The following is a 27,596-nucleotide window of genomic DNA, read 5'->3' as shown; positions in this document are numbered from 1 at the left end:
TGCGGCCGGTCCTGCTGGAAGTTCTCCCTGTAGTTAGTCAGCCATGGTGCCGACCGAACTCGGGCCGACCTCCAGAGCTGAAGTTGACATCTGGCGGCGAACTCGTGCGAGCTGCAACAGACTTCTGGAATCGTCACCTACGAAGACTGAACATTCGGACACGGACCACATCCGTCCTCTGATCCGAACAGCTTCCTAATGGCTTCTGTCTGTTGCTGCCTGCGCTCCACTATTTATATCTGGCAGGAGGACTTTTTTTACCCTTGGTGGTAGCTTTTTATTATTACTCACGCAGTATATTGCAGTGTAACTTTGCGTGCTGGCCTCACTTCCTCTTACTCAGTACTCTCCAGGCTTCAGTCGGCGCTCGGTCTGTGTGCGTCCTTGCGTCAGCCTGTGGGTAGACTGCTGCTGTCAGCAACGCTATCTGTGCCTGCCTACTTCGCAACGCCTCGGCCGCCGGGCCTCGGCCGCCGGCGTGCCTCTGTTTTGTCATTCTCTACTGCGTGAAGCAACGCTTACTGCATGTGGCTGCAACACCTCATAGTGTCCTCCACTATAACCTTTCTGCCACTCATCTGTCACTAGCTCTCCTACCTCGAGGTACCGATAGTCATGTGCTTGTCGTAGCTTTTCCGTTCATATGCTGCTGGAACAACAACGCATGGTCTGCATTTACTTGATTTTCACAGTATTTTAACAGTTTACTATTCACATGGCATTCCGCATCCACTGCTAGCGTCTTCTTCACGTCTATTAAATTCAACGCGGATACTTGCAACATCACAGTTTTCCTCCTAAGCGTAACTGCCTTGTGTATTACTACATGTTGAATCTGACTCAGTTTCAGTGTCCACGTTCTTAATCGGCTCGAAGGGTCTTTTAGTTCCTTAACTTCGACGATAACGACATACAATTTAAAGCCACATAGGTACCAACTGAAATACGAAATACGGTATATCCATGCTAACATAGCCTTTTCTGCAATAGAATAATTGCCCTCAACTTAATTCAGCTGGTGAGATACATAAGCTACCAGATGTTCTTGTCAGTCTACAGTTTCACTTAAAATGACATCAAAATTTATGCTGCGATCTGATGTCAGTATCTCTTTCAAATTCTGAAACACTGCTTGACATTCTGATAGTCGCTGAAACGTAACACCTTTTTCCAACAAGCTAGTCAATGGTTTTACAATTGCCACAAATACTTTGACAAATTTTCGGAAATAATCGCCAAGTCTAGAAATGATTATAATTCCTTAACTGTTTGTGGAACTGAAACACCACATACAGCTGAAGTGAGACGAGGATCCTTTCTATCTCCGTTTTGACTAATAATATTCCCAACGTAAGTAACTTGTGACTGGGGAAATGACATTTGTCGATTGTTACCATGAGAGGAATATCGAATATATTATACTTAGGCATTCCGCGAGTCCAGCTAGATCTTCTGTAAAAATGATGTCATCCGAATAGACCACGCATTTTTTTCGGTTTTAAGCCATCTAACAATTACCGAAACGTTGCAGGTGCATTTTTTAACGAGAAAGACGTTTTGAGATACTGGTAGTCACTGGATAATGTCCCGATTTTGGCCTATCCTCTGGACACTGTTCAATCTATAATATCTACTCCTCAACCCTAACAATACCAAGGCATTTTCTGTAAAACGCACTATCAAGGATGGTGGGGGTATTTTATGCCAAGCTGAAAAAATTTAAAAAGACAAAATTTGTTAATTCTTGTTGAACTATACAAACAAAATACTTTTTAGAGAGGTACTGTCGTGTAATAGTGGTCTGGTCTCTGAAAACATATTGTAGCACACTTTTAACAATCCCAGTGCACTTTCAGTAATATGTAATACCAGCTTTATGAACATTACAAAAAAGTTAAAAAATGCAAATATGGTTCAGTGTTGTTGACTCTTACTATCAACAAAGTTTTTAAAAAGATATTGATCTGTAAGGCCCAGAAGCCTGGAAATGTTGACTATGGCATTCAGTGGGGAAAGTGATATCTACCTCTGAAACTTACATTTCTGGGTTAAATTTAACAGGAAAATACAAAGCAGCAATGGAATCTGATGGAAGAATTCACTAAAAACGATTAATATTTGTTCGAAATTTTAAAATATAAAGTAATTGACTAGACAATATTTTCGAAACATGGTCATGAAGTAACCATCCTCCCTAGGTATTGCCAGGGTTAAATCTATGTTAGAAAAGAATTTCCACTATCTTAGGCTATCGCAAGTTTCAGTTGTATTTGGACTCAGATACGCATCGGTTAAAGTACATTCGTTTAAAATCCTGTGACCACAACAGATATTATATTTTCTTAATCCGTCAGGTGACTTCTTCGGCACTATTATTATACTTGCTGACCAAAGATTATCGCTGTTCTCTTATGCCTTCTTTAAGCTGTTGAGCCGTGAACTGTTCTTTAATGGCTGTAGAAGTTCTGGCAGCCTATAAAGCTTACAGCGCACTGGTGCGTGACTACCCATTGGAATACAGTGCTGGATCATGCGTATGGCTGGTACAGGACCTTCTGAACCAAAAAATTCTCTGAACGGAACTAACAAAGACTCCATGACTGATCGATCATAACCATTTCAGTGAAAACTGCGATGTTACTTAAAGTAGACTTGCTGACGGTTTGCTTGGCATTGTGCTTTATTGCTTTATCTCTGGTCAGTCGAAGTCTTCTTCCTCGAGTACCTGTAGTTAGCTTCTACTAAATCCATTGGAAGGCTTATTTCGTTCATTCCGAAATTATCCATGCTTGCAGGCATCATAACCTGGCCATTCATTTCTCTAGCATGTGCTATACTTCTTAGTACAAAACATGATGTTTATCCAGCTTGTCATTACTTGACAGAGGTTCTAGTAAATATGAAGCTTGTTGTGGAACATCGCTATCTATCGTAACCTCATGTAACTTTCCTGTACCTGCCGGTACTGCCACACTAAACAACTTTTAATGTATTTGACCACAGTTTAGTTGCTTGGTTGGTTTTTGGGGCGCTCAGTTTAGTTGGTACTACCTTAGCAAAGGATATATCTTGTGACGCAGAAACATTTGCAACTGTTGCACCCATGCAAAACGAATGCCTGTAGAGGTCATCTGTTTGCTACCAAAAGTCGATTTTACCATGACATCTAACCGGAAAGTCTATTACGAGTATTGCATAAAATCCCTGTCTCACAATTGGCAACACTTCATTTGCTTATGAAAATATGTACTTTCTACCCTAAATTTGAGCTGTGTTGTCTCCATTGAAGGTATTTTTTTACCTCCCATTGCACACAACCTGTATCTCGGCTGTTCTAGTCTCTTCTTGGCGGTTTTCAGTGCCCACGAGATGCACATTCACAACAGATACGTGTGCCCCAAGGTCTATTTAAAAAACTTACACTTCCTTCCATTTATCCAAGCTATCAACCAATAGTCCATCTCTGCGAACGTGTTTACAGTACTGAGAGATTTACTGGGAACGCTTCCAGATGGAAGGCAGGATGGCGCTTAGCTGCTTCTTTTTGGTATAGTACTTGCCTTGTTTTCTAAACTTACAGTCCCAAGCATTATGCCCGAACTGCTGGCTATTACAGCATTGTGGTAAGCGACACTGTTTCTTTAATTGGCCATACTGACTACAGTGGTAACATTCTTTACCAGATCTGAATATCTTCCTTTCAGTACGCACAGTAGCTGCACTATCCACTTCTTTTTACAAGCCTCGCAACGTGAAGTGCTGCGGATAAATCTTCAGGATTTTCTATTTGCCACCTGTAGTGAAAAATTTGGATGGATCCCTCCTAGAAACACGTCCAACACTCGTTTACGAAAACTCTGTCCGCATCTGGCCTCTGCGGCAGTTTCTCAGTCTGTGCATTGATTTTGCCTATTCCATTAGAAAATTACTCCACTCTTCCATTCACATTCTGTGCTAGTCTTTTGAATTTCTAGTCGAAAATCATGTACCCTTCTGTTTTCTATACCTCTGAAGCAAACCTTGCGCTAACTCAGAGAATGTGAATGTCTTGTTAAGCAGTTCATGATACGATATAAAGATTTTTGCCTCATACGTCATAAGTAACTTGGCTGTTCGCGAGCATGTTTCATTTGATCAGCCACTCAACGCGGACATGGGTAATACATCGTTTCTAAATACAGTGACATCCTCTGTTGTTTTCGCGGAAAAGTGAGTTATGTGGTTGGCATATGAAGAATCAACAGATGAAGGCAGATACATTTACTACAGTTTTAACCTCATTCAAAACTGGTTGTGGCTGCTGCTCTGCCAATGAAAGTTTTCACTGCTCACCTACCTATTTATAAAGTGCACTCGGTTATTCATTATCGTCTAACAATTTGGGGACTTACTGTGTAAGAGCGTCTATTCTAACTGAACGTACGTGTGCGCCATTTTTGTGCAACTTCTGCTTTTCTCTTTTACACGAAACAAACTAGTACTACTCTCGACTATAACTCAATGGCCACAGTTGCAAAAATAAAGCAATTATAGCTAATTCTTACACCTAATCATTAACCAACGATATCGCGAACAATCATCTGTCATGTGACTGTATTTTCTACACGGAATTAAGTGTTGCGGGTACAAATCTCTCACATGAAGCGCTATGTCACGTTGAATTACAAGCTTTATAAAGCGTCAGAACAAAATACTCTTGCCGACTATTACTCATGAATTGCAGTAAATCTGTCAGTTCTGCGTTCTATACAAGGTAACTTCAAACACTTTAGGTCGTAACCTGGACATAGTAAAGAATACAATTTTCTTTTTGTTTTGAGACCGAACAACAATATCTTCTCATTGACTCATCATATGTGACTGTTGCTTATGTTGGTGTGGTGCTCGACTCGAACCCTTCCGACCACCAATTTGTCGTCCATTGCCGAGCAGGAAACCTCTACTGTTCTGTGGGGATGGAGACCGAAGACCTGCATGGCGCCGTTAAATGCAAGGTCATTCCATTTATTACTCAGAATACAATTCATTGTCCTGTCTTTTGCACGACTGGCGTGTACGTAATCCGGAGAGTAATCTGCTGGCTCCAACACCGTACTCATGGCTACATAGTATGCTGCATCAGTGCGGAGTGAAAGTCGATGACACCCACGTGCGGCAGTCTGCCGCCCGCTGGCGAGGTAGGGACGCCCCATCGGTAGCCCTGCTTGGAGATGGCGTTTCGGGGAGTACTCAATCCCTCCAAGATCACAGCTGCGTTGTCCAACCAAGTGGGCCTTAGTGTCGGGTGCCGTGATGTTGTGCTGAATGCTGAACCTGGCCCGTCAGTATGGTAGGCCATCAGACCTGTGCAATGCCGGAGCTTTAAGGCGGCTTCTTCCATGGACTAGAGCCGTGTTGGTAAAGCCCCTGGTTTACCCAGCAGTACTGTCTGCTCTGCTGAATTCAGTACTGGCTGCTGGACTTCATTATCAACAGCTACGGAACACCGATCTTCTTGTGAAGCAGCAAGTGTAAGACCATCATTAGATCAGTCTCACACACAAGATATTATCATACCATAACCAGAGACTCTAGTGCCAACAAAAGGAACACCATCGATCCAACTCATCGAGTACTGTAAGTTGGGGTGGAGTATTAACGTGGTCGAGGAGAGGCCCTGCTGTACAACGTTATTCGTAATGATCGAATAGGTTCTGCTCTTCTCGAATCGTCTTCAGTTCCATTGCATTTGCTTAGTAGATTTGTTACACCGTCTTTAGTGATTAGAGTCCTATTAGGCGATGTTGCTTCCAACCTACTATCTCTTGCACAACGTTATGAGGGGGATGAAGGCAGTTCGGCCTGTGCTCTTCTGACCATTTTCTGCTGGGCTCGCTAGCAGTCGTGTACAAGAGTGTCGAGATTCCTGTCTTACCTACCGAGTAACGGTGTTGAAATGTAGCTCCCCGGCTGATAGCTGTTGATAATTCCTAGTGGCTGAGTAACACCAGTTGTTCGAACATAGAAAATTTTACTCTCCCTTCTTTTTACTCATTTGTCGTGCACCACAGTTCTTCATGTTACCCTACCCTGGGCAAGCCTTTTCGTCTCCCGAGAACTTCTGCAAACCACATCATCTGCTTGCTCTATCCATTCATCTTGGTCTTGCCCTTAAATTCCCCCCCCCTCTCCCCCCTCCACCACCCTTTACTTCGCTCCAGTAGCAAATGTCTCAAATCCGTCCTATCAATTGATCCTTTCTTTTAGTCAAGTTATGCAATAAATTAATTTTTCAGCATATTTTAGAACTGGTTAATAATGAATTGTTTAACGGTGACACTAAATATATTTGTCAGTGTAAGACTTGATATTTTCCCTTGTCCAAATATTCTAACCAAACAGGAGCAGTTTAAGTGATTACTTCTTAGGTTCGTTATACATGTCAGTAATAAGTAACATTTGATTCTTGGATTATAAGGTACGTTTTTAAAGTTCAGTGTCAGTACTGCTACATTTAAATAAAATTGCCACGTGCCCATTTTAAATGGATATTTCCGGATATATATTGTGGTATTGGATTCCATTTTGGATTGAGTCCAGGCAGCCAGGATGGAGCTTCATAGCTCGAGGTTTCTTACTGTGGTCCATGTGGAGAAGGCTAAGTTATTCTCGAAATTAAAGCGCAAATGAAATGGGCTGTAGCCCACTGGACACGTTGTGAGAGTGAGCTAAATCTTGAAAACATCTGTTGTTCATGTATCCCTCAGTCAGATGCTGCCAGGCTTAATGTACCATGTTCAATGATATGTATCTAGTTTATGGTTTTCAGCGGCTATCAGAAGAGTTAAATGATCCCAGTCTTGCTTGTGAAATGAAAGCAGAGGTCACTATTTGTAGCATAGTCGACAAGACCGCTTGCGGCCCTCTCCTAAATACCCGAGTGAAGGGTCCGAACCAGAGGCTCAGACGGTTCTGCGACCGCGTGGACTTCAGATTCCTCGAGTTGCGCCATAGAATGGTGCGGTTTCGGCTTCCGCTAAGTAGGTCAGGGGTGGCGGCCGCATCAACCCAGTCAGAATACTGACAACCTTAAATTAAGAAAGATATGTACATGAGTCTCCATAGTCGAAGGCAGTAACCTACGTATGTGCCGTGCTGCTCGACTCAAAAGCATCTTGTTCGAATTATAGTGGTGCAAAAATTCATCGTCTAAATTGGATAATGGAAAAGGAGGAAGTGTAAACGTGTAAAATATTTGATTGCTAGAACTGTCTTAGATTAAATCCGGACGTGTCATTAAACGAGAACACGTGACACTGACTCGGTCGGTCTAATTTGGTCGTTAAGCTCGGTTGCCATTTTGATGATTTCTAGGACAAGATGGGCGTATGAGAGCACTGGCTTTCAGCCACTGTCGTCTCTCATCATTGTCATTAACAACAAAAACGCGATGCTCTACTTCACACAGTCATTACACTCACTTCACCGAACTGTTTACAGTTGAAAATGTTTGACACTCAAGTCGCACGTAAATCAGGAACAAAGGTTTGCATCGCGTCATGAATTCTGACTGGAATTGAACTTTACTGTATTTGCAGATGTGTCTTAAAATGAAAATTTGCAATTATTGCTTCTTACCAGTTAAGATTTACGCCAGACACCTTTAAAAACGGATGCTCAGCGATCAATGAAGAGATGAATGCTGGGGTTTCTGGGAGAGATAGGATAACAAACAATGGATCTTGGAACAGAATATGATGGACGACGCAAGTTCTATAATCATTGAAATAAATTTGTGGGTGGAACAAATAGTAATAATGGTTGTTAAATAAAACAGAAGAAGCTTTTTGCAGGATATCAATAGAAAATCCGTGTCTACCACGTAACTGAAAGTGTAAAGACTACACTAGAAAATAAACGGGGAGCGAGATGAATGTGTACATCTGAAGTCTGTAATCACGGGGTAGTAGAGAACAGACATTTGTCCAGTACCATATGTCACATCGATAGTAGAATAAAGAAAGAGGAAGAACAGGGCAACATCTCGTCCAATGATTTTATTACAGACGAAACTCTTAATTAACTGTATATGAGTGACTATATTTATGTGCATCTAAATTTTCATTGATGTCTCCTAACCCTCTGGAGTTATTGCACTTAACACCTGCAGCTCTTTAATAAGAAACTGACTTCGATATCTAAATTCAGTGTTCAGTACTTCCACACTCACACTCTTGCAAAAGTTTTTGTTGCATTCTATAGTTCTTCATCCCATAAGACTTCTATGGACCATTGTTATAGCGGCAATCTTGAAGGAACAAGAAGGGCGCAGGGGTTAGAGTTTAGTCCCGTCGACGAGCTTGTTAGCGGCGAATGTAATCTTCTGGAAGGGCTTTTACTTTGCCTATGATGGACCGAAGGAGCAATTTATTTCCGTCCTGCAGGAAGCGTAGCAATTAGCTGCTGTCAATTTTGACTAATTTCAACTGAGGCGCAACTAACGATCGAGTTCGTCTCAAAGATGTAGTTACTCATGTTTGTGGTCAGAAGTCTTACACCGACATTGGCTGAGTTCTATGTTATTTTACAATGTGAGAAGCACACCTTCCAGAAGTTATTTTTATGAGCACTTGAGTTTATTTCGGCATGAATGCATTCAATCACGATCATCAGTCTTCGCAGCCCCACAAACAAAAATATCGACACCCAGACTTAAGACCGCACACACTAACAATGTAGTTCATACGAAACATGTGCGTCAGGTTTGAAGCCTTTATATATACAGCGTGGTAGTCCACAATATCCAGTTTGTTTTCTTTAAATTAATAGGCAGTCTCCGGTGTACCATTCACAAAACATTCGATTAAAAACTGTTCCTCCTGTGCAATAGAAATCTGTGTTACATTTGTTACGTCTATAGCAAATAATAAATAAATAAATAAAAGAAATAAAAAAGCGGCACACCACGTACTGTACTGCGATTAATTACTCCAAAAAAACTTGCTCTGCTTCAGAAACTAATGACGCCATTATACACGTGTGGCAAAAATTGAAGCAACAAACGGAAATTTTGCAAGGTTGCTTTCATTTTACCACAAAACAGTATAAACAGGTGATAGCAAAGTGCAAACAATGCAAAAAATTCAGTCCGTAAACAACTGCAACTTGCATAACGGTAGAAAAAAAAATGTTCTCCTGTTTTTCAGACTTAATGGATTTGCACACACATTCCGACAACTGGTTAATGTGCTCAGTATGAGTCGTGACGCCTTCTGGTAGCAATACAAACCTGAAAATGGTGGGGCATGCTTTGGATGATGTCAACAGTCGCATGTTGGGGCAATAACGTCGATTCTTCCTACACAGCTGCTCGCAGTATTGGAGAGAGATTGGTGGATGATGACGTAATGCAGCCTGTCTCCCTAGTGCACCCCAGACATGCTCACGCCTGTACGCATGTAAATGCAGGTATATTTCACGCAAATGAGGACTGTGAATGACAACAAAAGCATGCCACAAAATACTTTCGCACAATGAAATTTCATTTATAGACGAAATGATTTGTCAAATTGCCACCCAATCTCGCAGTCATTTAGTTCTAGATAGAAAGATATACAAGTACCGTTTGTAAACAACAGCCTAGGGAGATACGGCGTGGATTGAAGCTACGAGAGCGGCTGGTGTATAGGGTGGACTGAAGCTATGAGAGCGGCTGGTGTGTCGCGCCTGGACATATTGCCATGGTCGGTTTAGCACATGTTCGCAAAACGCAAAGTTTTAATCTGCCACGAAGTTCGTTTACAATGAAAAAAGGGAGATACAGCGTGGATTGAAGCTATGAGAGCGGCTGGTGTACAGGGTGGATTGAAGCTATGAGAGCGGCTGGTGTGTCGCGCCTGGATATATTACTATGGTCGGTTTAGCACATGTTCGCAAAACGCAAAGTTTTAATCTGCCACGAAGTTCGTTTACAATGAAAAAACTGTCTTGAAATCCCATGACACCAATACTACAGTTAGCTGTAAATAGTGTACTATGGAGTTCAAAAGTATACGAACGACCAGAATTGCGTTTCGTCTGATTTGTATGCAACACACGGAACGCAACTGTCTTGCAGGTCCTCTGTTCTCTTTCTGGTACAATCGTTTGATTATTCAAAATGATTAACACAGGAGTCCTCAACAGGTAACTGCTCTTTATGGCTATCATTTAAGATGAAAATTAATATCACAATAATTCAGCTATAGGAAAACACGTTATTAGACGTAATACAACAATTACGCTAGTAACTCAAATTTATTGCAGTAAATGCCATTTCATAAAGCAAGTTTCAACTTGAAATTATATTATGAACATATTTGAACGGGTCTGGGATCCGCAGTCCAGTAACTATTTTTGCTGTTAACTAACCACGAAAGATCTTAAATATGATTTCAGTCACAAATAACAAAGCGGACGCTAGTTTAAACTTGAAATAAGATGGCAAAAGGATTTGTGGTGAACGGAAATTCTAACCCAATACCTAATCGGATAGTTAACTAAGCACAATCAAATGTTAGAAATTGTAATTTTTCACCTACAATGAACTGATGGAAACTGAAATTATGAGACAAAGTTTACACATACGGAGATTCGAAGCCAGCACCTATCGTCATTGACTTATAGTCACGAACAGACGTTAAAAATCGATTTATTTTACCACTACAGAGATGTGTAAATGTCTGAGCTAGAAATAACATGACTTAAATTTCGGTGTCTGACTGGGAGTTGAAACCGGTATCAACCATTGTCGTTGAAAAAGCACGGATATGAGTTAAAGATCGTAACTTTTTCATGCCCGTAGTTTGGTGCGCGCATGCAGTAACTTGAAATGGCAATTTTGTGCCAGATCAGTATTCTAAACGAGAGACGCACTTAATGGAGACCTTGAGGAGTTAGGGATGTTGGGAAAACAATGAAACGAGGGAACATTACCGTCTCAAAGGCGTCACACCCAGCTAAAGGAGAGATCTGAGTTCGAAACCCAGTCCAGCATCAATATTCTCAATACCTCAAGTTCATATACAATAAAAATGAGTGACGATTCGCTCATTAATAAGAAGAAAACGTGCAAGAAAGCAAACGCTTGACATGTTTCTACCTGGCATAACCACAGCCTCTATTATGCCCAAACCTTCACTGACTCTCCTACATTAGTTAGAGAAGGGTCGACGTAATTACTGTGGATTTGGAACCATGCTGCATACCCTACGTTGTTCAACTTGCGGTGCCAGAGGTGAAGCTGCTTTGTACCTAAAAATTGTTGCCTATTGTGTGAATCGACCCTGGACATTTAGCATCCATCATTCCAACAGACCAGCACACAACATAGAGGAGTGGATCTACACTACCTCTACATTACATTTATACTCTTCAAACCACCGTGAAGTGCATGGTATGGGGTACGACCCATTGTACAACGTATAAGGGTTTCTTCGCATTCCATTAACGTATCGAGCGCTGGAAGAATGATCGAATGCCTCTGCGTATGCAGTAATTATTCTAATTTTACCCTCACGACCTCTACGTGAGGGGGCTGTAGTATATTCATAGAGTAATCACTTAAACCGGTTCTTGAAACTTTGTTAATAGATTTACCCGAGATAGTTTACACCTTTTTTCAAGAGTCTTCCAGTTCAGTTCCTTCAGTATCACATACGGATTAAACAAAGCAGTGACCATACGTGCTGCCCTTCTCTGTATACACTCACTATCTCCTGCTAAGTCCACTCTTGTATGGGTCCCACACACTTTAGTAATGTTCTAGAACCGGTTGCATACAAGATTTTTGTTGACTGATTGCACTTTTCCAGTATTCTACCTATAAACCGAAGCTTACCACATGCTTTACCCACGACTGAACCTATCCTATCATGGCCGCCCGGCTAGCCGCGCGACCTAAAACGCTGCTTCCCAAGCGGGAAGGCGTGCCGGTCCCCGGCACGAATGCGCCCGGCGGATTAGTGTCGAGGTCCGGTGTACCGACCAGCCTGTGGATGGTTTAGGCGGTTTTCCATCTACCTCGGCAAATGCGGGCTGGTTCCCCTTTATTCCACCTCAGTTACACTATCTCGGCGATTGCTGTGCAAACACTGTTTCCACGTACGCGTACACCATAATTACTCTACCATGCAAACATTTGGGGTTACTCTCGTCTTGTATAAGACGTTCCCGGGACGGCGGCGGCGGGGTTGGTGGACTGCTGTGGCCTGTTGTGGAGTTGTGAACCGCTGAGGACTTCGGCGGGACGAAGCCTCTCCATCATTTCTAGGTCCGCGGTTTAAATACACACTATACACAATATGTTATTATTCAATTTCATATCCCTACAAAGCGTTATACCGAAGTATTTGTATGAGTTGGTCTTTTCCAACAGTGACCGATTGGTATTATAGTCATAGGATACTACGTTTTCTCGTTATGTGAAGAGCAAAATTTTACATTCTCAACATTAAGAGCAAGTGGCCAATCTCCGTACAACGTTGCAATATTATCAACATCTGACAGAGTATTTACGAGACTATCGTAAAGAAGGATGCTTCACAGAGATTGACTACATGCATCATGATCATTCAATTCCTTTTTCGTCCACATCGATTTCACGAGCTGTCTACCCAATTTGTGTAAAGCCAGCTGCAGGAACTGGCAACACGGTACAATGCAGAAATTTCTGTTGGAAGTGATGTTTTCAACTTTCGATTCTGTGCAGATATAGATATTTATAGTCTACCCATAAATATAGAGCAGTGTAAGTGCAAAGGCCAGATATCGAGCATACTCCCATCCTTATGTTTTAAACTGCATTTTGTCTCATCTAATTACATAGCTAAGACCGTAATGTCCATTTCTCATGCAGCGTGTTACGTGAAAAGTACTGATGTATGTAATACACCAGCGCAAAATTTAACTAAAGAAAGAAACAAGTGCGAATAGGACTCACGCTCCGAGGATTCTATAAAACTTCAATTATGTTTATAGATAATAATAATAATAATAATAATAATAATAATAACAATAGAAGAAGAAAATACAGTAATGGACTCAAACATCCCAGAGCAAACAAACAAAGACCAACACGCATCAATTAGACAATCAGAGGAAAACGAAATCTTAAGACAGCCACCATAACAAGCACAAATAGAACACGAAAAGACACACATGTTACATATAGAAGAGAAATTTCAGCTGACATATATAGAATACAAAGACACAAATACAGACATTAGACCACTCTTGCATAGACCGCCAAATAACCCACAAGTCGAAACAACAATAAAAACTATCAACACAACCATACACAACAAAATAAATGAAAACACAACTATGGAAGAGTTACAACTACTGGTTTATATAGGAGCACTCACTACACTAAATATACACACTAGGCAGAGATCATAACAAACCAACACACAGAAGAAACCCACAAAACCAGCATGGCAACACAGGCTCCAGATCAGAATAGAAAAACTGAGAAAAGACATCTGACAGCTAACACAGTTTATAAGAAATGAAATGTCAGAAAAAAAAGGAAAAATATTAGGTAAAATCTCACAACAAGAAGCGATAGAGCAATTAGATGAAAAGAAGCATAAATTACAAGCATTGGCCAAACGACTTAGAAGATACAAAAAAAAGTGAAAATAGAAGGAAAGACAACCAAACATTCAACACAAACCAAAAGAAATTTTACCAGACAATAGATAACACACACATTAAAATAGACAATCCACCAAACATAACAGACATGGAATACTTCTGGAGCAACATATGGTCAAACCCGGTACAACATAACAGGCATGCACGATGGATACAAGCAGAAACAGACATATACAAGATGATACCACAAATGCCTGAAGTGATAATTTTGCAACATGAAGTTACCCAAGCAATTAATTCTATTCACAGTTGGGAAGCTCCTGGAAAAGATAAAATAGCAAATTTCTGGCTAAAGAAGTTCACCTCAACACATTCACATCTAACTAAATTATTTAACAGTTACATTGCAGACCCATACACATTCCCTGATACACTTACATCATCATCATCATCATCATCATTTAAGACTGATTATGCCTTTCAGCGTTCAGTCTGGAGCATAGCGCCCCTTATAATATTCCTCCATGATCCCCTATTCAGTGCTAACATTGGTGCCTCTTCTGATGTTAAACCTATTACTTCAAAATCATTCTTAACCGAATCCAGGTACCTTTTCCTTGGTCTGTCACGACTCCTCCTACCCTCTACTGCTGAACCCATGAGTCTCTTGGGTAATCTTGCTTCTCCCATGCGTGTAACATGACCCCACCATCTAAGCCTGTTCGCCCTGACTGCTACATCTATAGAGTTCAATCCCAGTTTTTCTTTGATTTCCTCATTGTGGACACCCTCCTGCCATTGTTCCCATCTACTAGTACCTGCAATCATCCTAGCTACTTCCATATCCGTAACCTCAACCTTATTGATAAGGTAACCTGAATCCACCCAGCTTTCGCTCCCATACAACAAAGTTGGTCGAAAGATTGAACGGTGCACAGATAACTTAGTCTTGGTACTGACTTCCTTCTTGCAGAAGACAGTAGATCGTAGCTGACCGCTCACTGCATTAGCCTTGCTACACCTCGCTTCCAGTTCTTTCACTATGTTGCCATCCTGTGAGAATATGCATCCTAAGTACTTGAAACCGTCCACCTGTTCTAACTTTGTTCCTCCTATTTGGCACTCAATCCGTTTATATTTCTTTCCCACTGACATTACTTTCGCTTTGGAGATGCTAATCTTCATACCATAGTCCTTACATTTCTGATCTAGCTCTGAAATATTAATCTGCAAACTTTCAATCAAATCTGCCATCACAACTAAGTCATCTGCATATGCAAGACTGCTTATTTTGTGTTCACATATTTTAATCTCACCCAGCCAGTCTATTGTTTTCAACATATGATCCATAAATAAAATGAACAACAGTGGAGACAGGTTGCAGCCTTGTCTTACCCCTGAAACTACTCTGAACCACGAACTCAGTTTACCGTCAACTCTATCTGCTGCCTGACTATCCATGTAAAGACCTTTAATAATTTGCAAAAGTTTGCCTCCTATTCCATAATCTCGTAGAACAGACAATAAATTCCTCCTAGGAACCCGGACATATGCCTTTTCTAGATCTATAAAGCATAGATACAATTCCCTGTTCCACTCATAACACTTCTCCATTATTTGTCGTAAGCTAAAGATCTGGTCCTGACAACCTCTAAGAGGCCTAAACCCACACTGATTTTCATCCAATTGCTCCTCAACTAATACTCGCACTTTGCTTTCAACAATACCTGAGAAGATTTTACCCACAACGCTGATTAAAGAGATACCTCTGTAGTTGTTACAATCTTTTCTGTTTCCATGTTTAAAGATTGGAGTGATTACTGCTTTTGTCCAGTCTGATGGAACCTCTCCCGACTCCCAGGCGATTTCAATTATCCTGTGTAGCCATTTAAGATCTGACATTCCACTGTACTTGATGAGTTCCGACTTAATTTCATCCACCCCAGCTGCTTTGTTGCACTGCAATCTATTGACCATTTTCTCCACTTCCTCAAACGTGATCCTATTTCCATCATCATTCCTATCCCATTCTACCTCGAAATCTGAAATATTACTGATCGTATTTTCACCTACATTGAGCAACTCTTCAAAATATTCCCTCCATCTGCCCAAGGCATCCACAGGATTCACCAGCAGTTTTCCTGACCTGTCCAAAATACTTGTTATTTCCTTCTTACCTCCCTTTCGAAGTCTGCTAATTACACTCCAGAATGGTTTTCCAGCAGCTTGACCCAACGTCTGCAACCTGTTTCCAAAGTCTCCCCAAGATTTCTTCTTGGATGCTGCAATTATCTGTTCGGCTTTGTTTCTTTCTTCAACATAACTTTCTCTGTCTACCTGAGTTCTAGTATGTAGCCATTTTTATACGCCTTCTTTTTCCTTTTACAGGCTGCCTTGACTGTGTCATTCCACCAAGCTGTTTGCTTCCTCCTACTTTTACACACTACTGTTCCAAGACATTCTTTAACCACTTCTAGTACTGTGTCCCTGTACCTAGTCCATTCCTTTTCCAATGACTGTAATTGACTACATTCAACTAACTGGTACCTTTCTGAGATCGCTGTTATGTACTTGTGCCTGATTTCCTTATCCTGGAGTTTCTCCACTCTTATCCTCCTACATATGGACCTGACCTCCTGCACTTTCGGCCTCGCAATCCCAATTTCACTGCCGATTAAATAATGATCAGTGTCATCAAAGAATCCCCTGAATATACGTGTGTCCCTCACAGCCTTCCTGAATTCCTGATCTGTTATTATACAGTCAATGACAGATCTGGTTCCCCTGCTTTCCCAAGTATACCGGTGAATGTTCTTATGTTTAAAAAAGGAGTTTGTGATTACTAAGCCCATACTGGCACAGAAATCCAAGAGTTGCTGCCCGTTCCTGTTGGCCTCCATATCCTCTCCAAATTTACCCATAACCTTGTCATACCCTTCTGTTCGATTTCCAATCCTGGCGTTAAAATCACCCATGAGCAGAACACTGTCCTTGTCCTTTACTCTAACAACTACATCACTGAGTACCTCATAAAAACTATCCATCTTATCTTGATCAGTCCCTTCACAATGCGAATATACTGACACAATCCTAATTTTCTTGCTAGACACTGTCAAATCTATCCACATCAGTCGTTCGCTTACATACCTTATTGCAACTACGCTGGGTTCCATTTCTTTCCTGATACACTTACACATGGAATAACTTACCTAAAACCTAAAGATCAAGCAGACACAGCAAACCCAGCTAAATATCGCCCCATAACATGCCTACCAACAATATGCAAAATATTAACTTCACTCATTAAACAGAAATTAATGACACATACAACACAGAACAAAATTATAAATGAAGAACAAAAAGGCTGTTGCAAAGGAGCACGAGGATGTAAAGAGCAACTGCTAATAGATGCAGAGGTGACATATCAAGCTAAAACTAAACAAAGGTCGCTACACTACGCATTCATTGATTACCAAAAAGCTTTTGATAGTGTACCCCACTCATGGTTACTACAAATATTGGAAATATACAAAGTAGATCCTAAATTGATTCAGTTCCTAAACATAGTAATGAAAAACTGGAAAACCACAATTAATATCCAAACAAATACTAATAATATCACATCACAGCCAATACAGATTAAGCGTGGAATATACCAAGGAGACTCATTAAGTCCTTTCTGGTTCTGCCTTGCTCTGAACCCACTATCCAACATGCTAAATAACACAAATTATGAATACAATATTACTGGAACATACCCACACAAAATCACACATTTGCTATACATGGATGATCTAAAACTACTGGCAGCAACAAATCAACAACTCAACCAATTACTAAAGATAACAGAAGTATTCAGCAATGATATAAATATGGCTTTTGGAACAGAGAAATGTAAGAAAAATAGCATAGTCAAGGGAAAACACACTAAACAAGAAGATTACATATTGGATAACCACAGCGACTGCATAGAAGCGATGGAAAAAACAGATGCCTATAAATATCTAGGATACAGACAAAAATTAGGAATAGATAATACAAATATTAAAGAAGAACTAAAAGAAAAATATAGACAAAGACTAACAAAAATACAGAAAACAGAATTGACAGCAAGAAACAAGACAAAAGCTATAAATACTTATGCTATACCAATATTGATCTACACATTTGGAGTAGTGAAATGGAGTAACACAGACCTAGAAGCACTCAATATACTTACACGATCACAATGCCACAAATATAGAATACATCACATACATTCAGCAACAGAAAGATTCACATTAAGCAGAAACGAAGGAGGAAGGGGATTTATCGACATAAAAGACCTACATTATGGACAGGTTGGCAATTTAAGAAAATTCTTTCTAGAACGAGCAGAAACTAGCAAAATACACAAAGCAATCACGCATATAAATACATCAGCTACACCACTGCAATTTCATAACCACTTCTACAACCCTCTAGATCACATAACATCAACAGATACGAAGAAAGTAAATTGGAAAAAGAAAACACTACATGGCAAGCACCCGAATCATCTAACACAGCCACACATCGATCAAGACGCATCCAACATATGGCTAAGAAAAGGCAATATATACAGTGAGACGGAAGGATTCATGATTGCAATACATGAGCAAACAATAAACACCAGATATTACAGCAAGCATATTATTAAAGATCCCAATACCACAACAGATAAATGCAGACTTTGCAAACAACAAATAGAAACAGTAGACCACATCACAAGCGGATGTACAACACTAGCAAATACAGAATACCCCAGAAGACATGACAATATAGCAAAAATAATACACCAACAGCTTGCCTTACAACATAAACTTATAAAACAACACGTTCTCACATACAAGTATGCACCACAAAATGTACTGCAGAATGATGAATACAAATTATACTGGAACAGAACCATTATAACAGATAAAACAACACCACATAACAAACCTGACATCAACTCACCAATAAAAAGAAGAAATTAACACAACTAATCGAAATATCCATACCCAACACAACAAATACACAGAGAAAACAGGAGAAAAAATTCAAAAATACATCCAACTGGCTGAGGAAGTCAAGGACATGTGGCATCACGATAAAGTTGACATTATACCAATTATACTATCAACAACAGGAGTCATACCACACAATATCCACCAGTACATCAATGCAATACAGCTACATCCAAACTTATATATACAACTACAGAAATCCGCAATTATTGATACATGTTCAATCGCCCGAAAGTTCCTAAATGCAATATAACATATACCGTACAGTTAAAAGGAAGTCACGCTTGATCAAGGTCCGTGTCACTTTCCATTTTTAACCAGACCTAAGGTCTGAGAAAGGAAAGAAGATAATAATAGTAACAACAATAATAATTTAGATCACATAATAATAATTTAGATCACATAACATCAACAGATACAAAGAAAGTAAATTGGAAAAAGAAAACACTACATGGCAAGCACCCGTATCATCTAACACAGCCACACATCGATCAAGATGCATCCAACACATGACTAAGAAAAGGTAATATACACAGTGAGACGGAAGGATTCATGATTGCAATACAGGATCAAACAATAAACACCAGATATTACAGCAAGCATATTATTAAAGATCCCAATACCACAACAGATAAATGCAGACTTTGCAAACAACAAATAGAAACAGTAGACCACATCACAAGCGGATGTACAATACTAGCAAATACAGAATACCCCAGAAGACATGACAATGTAACAAAAATAATACATTAACAACTTGTCATACAACATAAACTAATAAAACAACACGTTCCCACATACAAGTATGCACCACAAAATGTACTGGAGAATGATGAATACAAATTATACTGGAACAAAACCATTATAACAGATAAAAGAACACCACATAACAAACCTGACATCATACTCACCAATAAAAAGAAGAAATTAACACAACTGTTCGAAATATGCATACCCAACACAACAAATATACAGAGAAAACAGGAGAAAAAATTGAAAAATACATCCAACTGGCTGAGGAAGTCAAGGACATGTGGCATCAGGATACAGTTGACATTATACCAATTATACTATCAAGAACAGGAGTCATACCACAGAATATCCACCAGTACATAAACGCAATACAGCTACATCCAAACTTATATATACAACTACAGAAATCTGTAATTATTGATACATGTTCAGTTACCCGAAAGTTCCTAAATGCAATGTAACATACACCATACAGTTAAAAGGAAGTCACGCTTGATCAAGGTCCGCGTCACTTTCCATTTTTGACCAGACATAACGTCTGAGAAAAGAAAGAATAATAATAATAATAACAAGGATAAGAACAAAGATAACAGTTATCAGTAATACATCGTGTGGCTCACTGCTCTACTAAACACTTTTCTATTGGACACCACTTCGGTGACTTCCGCGTCCCGAACCTACCCCAGTAATGCAGCCGGGCAAAGAAGACCTTCAGCTCAACGTGGACTCCTCACATGGTTGAGAGGTGATGCGCCCGAGTATGAACCCACCGACCCGTCGACAGAAAGACACACGCTTTACCACTGCATCACCAGGGCCAACATGAGTATAAATTCTTGATCTATAGAGTGTGATACTTGAGTTTGGTGAGTTTCGTAGTCGGTGAAATATATCGCCTTATCTATTGATTGCATTGACCTAGAAGGCTAAAATATTTACACCCCTAAGAGACCGTAGACTATAGTACTTGACATTAACTTGAATTTGATACTTCTACCCATTCTTGAGTAAAAGAAGTCTTTGCAGACGGCCGTATCTTTTGATAGCAGTGAGCTAGGATCTTAAACTTTTAAACCGACATGGGCTCGCAGACATTAGCATTTAAAATAAGTTTCAATTCGATTCTGCTACCCGTTCCTGAGAAAAAGAGATCTCAACAGACTGGCAGGTAGGCACATGAACAACAAACGGCAGAATAAGTCGATTTAAGGAAACAACGAAAAACCGACATAATCGTCAGCACGGTCGGACAGAGATTTGAAACAGTGGGTATTAACTTAATAAATGGAAAATAACGGTTGGCCCTAGAAAAGTACGGAATCATATGCCAGTGTGAGTCCTCAAAATATAACTTTATGCATCTAGTGGCACAAACAAGATGTTTTATGGTAACAATTGCATCCCAAAGGTGCGTCCATCGCAGTTGGCAGCTATTTCAACAACTGAGGCTTCTTGCAGTCGCAACATACGAAAGGCGATCTAGAAAAGAGCATCTGGTGTTGCTGTTGAACGAGGATGCCCGTCTGTACTCTGCTGATTTCATAAATTTACCTATTCTGGAGTTTGGCTGGAATGCTATTGCAGTTGTACTTCTTTCCCTACTATGAGTCTGAAGGTGGTGGAGATAAGATGTCCTTAATGTTTTCCGAGTAGAAGCTTATAGCTCGGTAATAGAAGACTTAAAGAGAAGACAAAATATTTAAGCCTTTTGCGAGATTAGAACCGATGACCAGCACGTTATCGCTAAGCTTGCTTTCGGGGCCCCTCTAACTGTGATATTGTTAATTGATAGAAAAAATGGTTCAAATGGCTCTGAGCACTATGGGACTCAACTGCTGAGGTGATAAGTCCCCTAGAACGTAGAACTACTTAAACCTAACTAACCTAAGGACATCACACACATCCATGCCCGAGGCAGGATTCGAACCTGCGACCGTAGCGGTCGCGCGGTTCCAGAGAATTGATAGAGATAATCAAATGTTAAATACGAGATTAGTTATTTATACTGTGTGGAAGAGCTCTCCAGGAATCAAATAATAAATTTGACAGCACAGTGTTACACCATATGTCAGAATCTCTCAGATTATTTAAAGGAAATGTCAACGAAATTGCAAGTGAATTTAGCAGAATAATTCTGAACCACACGAGAAAGTAAATAGACGGTCACGTAGTTGCATTCTCCATTAGACCAGCGACAGGAGGAATGCCTTTGTTCAGCCGACGTGCTAAGCTGGCTAGCAGTTGTGAAGCTCGCCTTTCGAAGACGCTCCGACGCCGCCGACGCGTTTACTGACAGCCGAAATTCTCAAGCATAGCCCAACGACTCTGATCTAAAGCGTAGTTATCAATAGTATCTAGGTTGTCGACTATTTACTTCCTCGCATGGTTCAGAATTACCCTGCTAAATTCACTTCATGTTTAGTTGTCATTTACTTTAAATAAATAAAGAGCGGGGCTAAATATTTACTCGGTCCTCTACTTCCTGTCGTAGTTATCTTTCCTGCCGAACTGAGAAACTCATTCGCCAGACGCGATTCACTTCTTTTTATTTTCCAGCATCGCTAGTGGTTATCCTCTAAAGAGTATGAGGAGATTTGACTTTCTTTTTTCTGGTCATTATGAAATTAGAAACACTTTCTCTTAAAAATACTTTCATTGGTACGGCATAAGATTTCAAATCAAGGAAGCGAATTGGACTCAAAAACTCTGAAAGAAATGGACCTGGCGAGAGTTTGCGGTGTAAATCTGATTTGTGCTTCTACTAACACGATGGGAGAAGTAGCTATCATCAGCAAATTTAAAACATTAAACGTTGACAGTATTGTCTCAATTGTCTGAAATATGTCTTGATTAAACGATACTGCCGTTCACTCCGCAATTATCAAAATAACGAATAGCGTCAAGGACTTTATTAATTACAGTACAATCGCTGATACTGCTTTGTCAGTGAAAGCGAAAAGCGTCTGATGAATGGTCGTGTCAACGTACAGTGCACTTCAGAAGGAAGGAAGCCAAACTATCCGTATGAGGTTCATTAATCTGAGTTTGGTGTGAAGTTTCTAAGCAGCGCTTCGCAATTGGCGATGTTTGTTTTACTATTTGTTCCTGATTTTTCATACTAGCGAAGCCTTTAGGGAGTGAAAAACTTCATATGAGACTTAACATAGTGTAATTACTGAAACAGACTACTATGTTAAATAAAACTTTACCTGTGGATAAGTTTGACTCAGTCACTGACCCCAATTTTAATTTAATTTCAAATTCTGATGACATGCAGAATGAGTCCGAACTGCTCCGAAAGCAGTGATGCCTGCCTTATGAAACTTAAAAAACCACGTTGTATCGGCTGACAATCAGAACTATAACTGGTTGCAGTCATGGACCAAACTCTTCACTGTTGCACGGGATCATCTCTTCTTAGCAACTTGTTGTCTACTGCCTTAATTCAATGCTTGCTACGCTTACTGTGTTAATTTCCAGGCCGATTCGAGAAAACTTGTGCACACAAGCGACTTATTACAAAGCTCCTCCCCTCTCCCATCTTTTCCCTCGTGCATTCATCCGTCTCAATTTTCGCTACCACCTGCGACATACACAGTATACAAATCTGGCATTAGGCCGCCAGGGGCGCCGTAAGCGGCCGCTTGTGATTCGTTCTGTACAGAATTCTGACTGTTGTGGCCGATCAGACGACCCTCTCTGCTTGGCACCCCAGGTGTCAGCTTGGGTCACTTGGGCCTGAAACTGCACCTGTAAATTCCGCAGATAATGTGCGTAACGAATGTTGTCGTCTGGCACAAAGCGAAATGATGGCCACTGCACATGGTCTGTATTCTACAATCTGGTAAATAATCTGTTCACTGTCATCTGTCTTTGAATATTCAAAATTTTACTGAAATTTGGCACATCCTACACGAAAATTCCCAAGAGTATATTACATTTTTGTAGACCCATTTCCATCTGCACCTCAATTTCAATGCACTACCTCAACTTCATAAGTTAGAGCCGTTTCACAAAAGCAAAAACAGCTCACGAAATCCGAGATACTGGCTACTCCTCGGTGTTTTATCGTACTAGACGAATACCTAATGTAACTGTTGAAATGGCTAATTCTATAACTTTTACCCACGAATTTTCACCTGTGACAATTTTTGTGACTTAATTATATTTTCATTTGAAATCCGAAGAAGACAGTCGATTCGTTGGAGGAGTGGTTTTACACGAGAATGGCGAAAATTATCTGATCAGATAGGAGATGAGGAACTTAGCTGCAGAAACAACGAAAGGAATATGAAATAAAACAGAATGACAGAACATGTGCTAAGACAGTAGGAGTAAACATCCATGGCACTAGGGAAAGCCGCAGAGTGCAAAAGTTGTTGGTGAAGACAGATATTGAAATACATGCATCATAGAACTGAAAACGTTCAGAGCAAATCGACAGGTTGGCACAGGACAGGAAGTCATGGCGAGCTGCATCAGATCATTCAGGAGACTGGGGAAAACGAAACTTTTCATTAGATAATTATATATGTGTTGTTGCTGTTTTACAGTTGTGGTCTTCAATCAGAAGAGGCAGTTCTGTACGCTGATCCAGCAAGTGTATTATCTCCACATAATTGCTGCAACGTGGTGTCACTTGGACCTTCTTACCATAATCAAATCGTGGTCTTTTTCAACTGTTCTTCACCCTTTCCTCCCCCCTTTCGTTAAACACACCTCCATCCATTACCAAATCACGATTCCTTGATGCCTCAGGACGCGTCCTATCAAACGACCCCTACTTTTAGTCAAGTTGTGAAATAAATTTCTTTTCTTTCCAGATCCATTCAGTACCTCCTCATTGTCTGATCTATCCTTTTAATCTTTAGCATTCTTCTGAAGTACCACATTTCAAAAACTTCTATTTTCTTCTTATGTGAACAACGTTTCAGTTCCGTTCAAGGTACACTCCAGAGAAATACCTTCTGAGAAGACGTTCCAGCATTTAATTTTACATTGTATGTAAACTAGTTTCTCATTTTCAAATATGTTTTTGTTGCCACTGCACCATACTTTTTCTATCATCTCTACTTCAGCATCTTCACTTATTTTGCTGCTAAATAACAAAACTCACTTGCTACCGCTAGTGCTCTATTTCGTAATCTAATCTAATTCCCTCAGCATCACCTGGTTTAATTCGACTACATTTCATTATCCTTGTTCTGCTTCTGTTCATATTTACCATTTCACCTCTTTTACGATGCTGTTCTACCATTCAGCTGTTTAACTCTTTTTCCGTTAGCGACAAAATTAGTATGTCATCGGCAAAACTCAAAAGTTCTTTTTTTCTCTCTGGGCATTAAGTTTTTTTTTTTTCAAATTTCCCGTTGGTATCCTTGGTTGGTTGCTCAGTGATCAGATTGAAAAACATCGGAAAGAGACTGAAATACTCTCTCAGGTGCCTTCTCCACAACTGCTACACTTCATGACCTTCAACCATCTAGTTTTTATACGAGTCGTAAATCACCTTACGCTCCCTTAATTTTATACCCGCTGCCTTCAGAGTATCACTATGTCCTCCGGTCAACGTTGTGAAATGTTTTCTTAAAATCATTTAATGTTAGAAACGAAAGTATGTATTTCTTCAACCTACTTCGCAAGATACCGTCGGTATAGCCTCACATGTTCCTACGTTTGTCCTAATTTCAAACTGATCTTCTCGGAGATCGGCTTTCTCTAGTTATTTTCTTTGATACATCTGTAAATAATGTGCGTCAGTATTCTGCACCCATGACTTATTAGGCCTACAGTTCGGTAAAAGTCTCGCCTACGAGCAACTGTCAGCTTTGGCATTGGAATCATTACGTTCTTCTTGACGTCTGAGGGTACTTTTAGCATATACGATGGTATAGTTTTGTCATATTTCCTCCAGAGGATCTCAACAATTTTGAAGTAATGTCATCTCCTCCAAATGTCTTATTTCGACTTACGTGATTCAGTGCTCTGTCTGTTCAATTCAGTATCCCATCTGGTATCTAAGGACTTTGTTTATTTATCAGTAAAGTTACTTACAGTATTAAGCCTTCTTAATCAAAGGGATTTAGTTCCAACAGGAATTTACATTCAGATAAGCGAACAACAGATAGTGTACATTATTTGTCAAACATGATAATGTGCTTGTGCAGTGCGGGGGTCATGGGGTGTCGCTAGAATTAACATACATTGAGCAGCTTTCACCCAGTCAGACATTAAATATGAGTTATAATAACGCACAAACAGTTGCTGTTAAACTGTGTACAGTAAATGAGCTTTCCAGTTTGCTGTATATAGAAAAAAGAATTACAACATGTACTGAAGAATTGGGCAACGCAAATAACTCCCCCTAATTTTTATTTATGGTGTGCCGGCTGCAGTCGGTGAATCTTAAAACTGTTCATAACTACGATTTAGCTATGTTCCTAGTTCCAGGAATGCAAATAAATGCAAATAATATTCATTTGGCTAACTATGCAACGGCTTCGCCCATGTTTTTCAAAAGCAAGTGGGAGACGCACAAGGTACAGCTTAGCTGCCGCTAGGTTGAGACATGATATCTCGAAATATATTTTGCAACACTGTGACATTCGACTTACTCCTGAGGAAAAGAGAATTATCCTTTATTTACCTAAAACTTTCTTGTTATTTGATCAAATATTGTGAATGGTTCACTTAGGGGATGATACAAAGTTAGAAAATGCATGATTTTGAGTCCAGAAAACTCGTACCAAGTTGAAACTACTACCACGCTCGTCTTTTACATTGAAAATTATTGGTGTTGTACATCAGTAAGATAAAGAGGAAGCCGTATGCCATAGTTGTCGGCTAGCTCAGCGGTAAAATGGCCACCCTACAAAAGGAAGACTATGGTGGCTGTCGCTTGCAATCTCGCGGGGACAATACTTTTACTTGCTCTGTGACAAAGTTGAAGTCTGGCAACCGACACTCAGTAAAGAAATCTTTGGGAAACTTCCCCGTCATACGTTTCTTTGCTACCTTGATTCAGCACCTTGTAGACCTAAAAACTTAAGATTTACGCAGTTGTTATTTCTGCTTTTTCTGCTGACCTGGTTTACAGTATTTTATGAAGGAAAAATTGTAGTGACTAACTAGGGCACTGAACAGTCTGTTAACTGGATATTTTTTATCAGTCTGCATGTACAGCTACATTTCCATACTTTCGTGATAGTATTAGTACAGTGTACACTTTATAGCGTTTTTGCGTTAGTTTATTGAACACAACAGATGAACATATAGAAAAAGTTAATCATCAGCAACCTAGTCTCCCACATCAACTAACATTATCGAACTTGATGTGACTCTTCAGGCTTTCCCGGCGATCTAATGACATCTTGGGTTGTCGGGTGTTCTGCCGGATATCAGCGTCGTACTTGCACGATATTTCGGTCACGTAGCTCGTGGCCTTCGTCAGGTGCGACCTGAGACTACTCCTCGAGTTGACCTGGTCCAGTATTTATGCCTATGGCCTTCCACCTCCACCAACGACTGCAGGCGCTTCCTCTGTGGTCCGCGCCCACCAAACCCGCTCCTAGGGGTTTCATCTACGGTAGATGAAACCCCCAGGAGCGGGTTTGGTGGGCGCGGACCGCAGAGGGAACACCTAGAACCGCAGCGGACGGAAAACGGAGCAGCAACGCTCCAGCAGGTCGCAGGGAATGGGCGCGGACCACAGAGGAAGCGCCTGCAGCCGTTGGTGGAGGGGGAAGGCCATAGGCATAAATACTGGACCAGGTCCACTCGAGGAGTAGTCTCATGTCGCACCTGATGAAGGCCACGAGCTACGTGACCGAAATATCGTGCAAGTACGACGCTGATATCCGGCAGAACACCCGACAACCCAAGATGTCATTATCGAACTTGCTCTGCACTCATTCACTTGTTTCATTTTCTTCACTGATATTTGACGACTGTTTCTTGATCATTAAGAAAGATTACCTTTCACTGCTAGTTTTTCCAATTTTAAGCTGTGTGTTATTTGCAGATTAGGAAATACTTCCGTGGATGTTAGTGTTTTGTAATCAGTGTTATGTTGTCTTCTCATTTGTTTTATTATATGTTAGAGGTGGTAGAAATTAAAACGTTCTTTTGGATATTACTTTACATAAATAAAATTAAAAAGAATGTTATTTACTCTTAATAATTGTGTCACGTGATGATAAAGAA

The sequence above is a fragment of the Schistocerca piceifrons genome, chromosome 2 (assembly GCF_021461385.2).
Source record: "Schistocerca piceifrons isolate TAMUIC-IGC-003096 chromosome 2, iqSchPice1.1, whole genome shotgun sequence".
Lineage (NCBI taxonomy): Eukaryota > Metazoa > Arthropoda > Insecta > Orthoptera > Acrididae > Schistocerca > Schistocerca piceifrons.
The sequence above is the reverse complement of the archived record's forward strand: the minus strand, read 5'-3'. Positions refer to the sequence as shown.